A 1,990-nucleotide genomic window follows, 5' to 3' on the forward strand; every position below is an offset into this window, starting at 1 on the left:
CGCGCCGGGATCCCCGGATGAGGGGCCGCGCGCTCATTGGCCGAAGCCCTGGTGGGCGGGGCCGGGGCGGGGCAGCGCGTAGTAGGTGCGCGGGCCTCGCGAGCGGGCAGCGGGCGTCGCGGTTCTGTCAGTGTCGCGTCCCCGCACCCTCGGGCGCCCGAGGCGGGCGGGGTCGGTCACGCCATGCGCGGCGGAGGCCGGGACTGGAGGCCAGCTCCGCCCGACAGGTGCGAGGGGGCTCTGTCCGTTCCCGGGTCGTGCCGGAGCGGCTCAGGGACCCCCGCGCCTGCCGCCGAGATGGGGGAACCGCCCCGAGGGCCCTGCGCCGCCGCGCCCGCTCCTCCGTGCGCTGACGTCATTCGCGCCGGGGGCTCTCCCCGCGCTCCGGACGTCTCGGGAGGCCGTTTGGGTCCGTTAGTGACGCGCCCAGCGAGCTCAGCGCAGGCCCTGCGCGGCCTTGCTCCGGGCGCTGGGGCGACCCAGTGAGGCTGGAGATCAGTGGACAGGTGCGGGAGTGGCCCGGGGAGCCAAAGGAGTGGCGGTGCAGAGAGGGTGTTTTCAAGGTCGGAAAGTCGTTGGGGCGGCCCATTAGTTTCAGTGGAGAAATGTGGCAACCTGTTGTCAGGTGATACGCGGGAACATCACTCGTGAAGGGCAGATGGACATCCTGTGCCCCTGGGTATGATGCCCTGAGGAGGACACCACCTCCTGCACCCGGTGGAACGCAGAACCTGTGTCTATCTGGAGGAAATTGCAGGCAAAGCCGAAATATGAACATTCTACCCAAGTGGCGAGGAACTGCGTTTTCAAAGCTGTTCGTGCCAGAGAAGATAAGCCTAGACCCGGACCCAGCAGAGGAGCAGAGAGTGACACAACAGACGTCGTTGAGTGTGTTCACAGGAGCAGATGAAAGGATTGGATCAACGTGAAGTTTACTGAAATCAATGGCAGTTCTGTGTTTCTGTAGGAGAACATTCTTACTTAAAAATTCACACTGATTCTGGGCGAGGGGCACACGCCTGTAATCCCAGTGGCTTGGAAAATTGAGGCAGGAGGATCCAGAGTTCAAAGCCAGCCTCAGCAACTTAGAGAGGCACTTAGCAACTCAGTGAGAATCTTTCTCTAAATAAAATACAAAAAAGGTCTGGGGATTTGCCTCAGGGGTTAAGTGCTCTTGAGTTCAATCCTCTGTACAAAAAAAAAAAAAAAAAAAATTTACACTGACCTATTTAGAGTATATGCAACTTATTCCCAAATGGTTCAGAAAAGCATGTTCTTAGGGCTGGGGTTGTGGCTCAGTGGTAGACTGCTTGCTGAGCACGCATGAGGCACTGGGTTCGATCCCCAGCACCACATAAAAATTAAAAAAAAAAAAAAAACATGTTATCATCTACAATCAGTGATAACAACAATGGGGGCAAAATACCAATATCTGGATCTGGAAATGGGTATGTCAGTTATTCTGTAAGCATGAAATGATCTTCAAATAAAAAGCAAAAGAAATAAAGCAGAAAATAAAGACCACTTGAGGTTTGAACTGAGACCTTGGGAGAACTTGGCCAGCTGTGGGTGGGGGTGGGGGTCCCAGCAGTTGGTCAGCCAAGGTGAAAATGGAGTCCAGAAGGGACTTGTGCTGGAGAACGTGCTGGGCAAGTGCATCCCTGGAGTTTCTGGTGGCACCGCTGCTCCTTCCGACTTCAAGTTGAGGGCTTGTTTGGACCACCACAGGGATCCAGAAGCTGGGGATGAGGTCTGGGTCGCTGAACCATGGAAGCCTCTAGAGTGGTGGAGGGGGAGCAGGCATGCAGGTAGATAACCCGAGGCTGCAGAAAATCTTCTGGGTCTTGCCATCAGCTGAGGACAGCCACCTTGCCAGACTTTCCAGGAGGCTGCCACATCAGCCAAGATCGGTGTAGAGTGTAAAAGTCCAGCCACCAGGACCCCTGAGGCATCAGCTGGCTCCCCTTTCCCTCTGTGCAGCATGCTCCCC

The sequence above is a fragment of the Marmota marmota genome, unplaced genomic scaffold (genome assembly GCF_001458135.2).
Source record: "Marmota marmota marmota unplaced genomic scaffold, marMar, whole genome shotgun sequence".
In the NCBI taxonomy this organism is placed as follows: domain Eukaryota; kingdom Metazoa; phylum Chordata; class Mammalia; order Rodentia; family Sciuridae; genus Marmota; species Marmota marmota.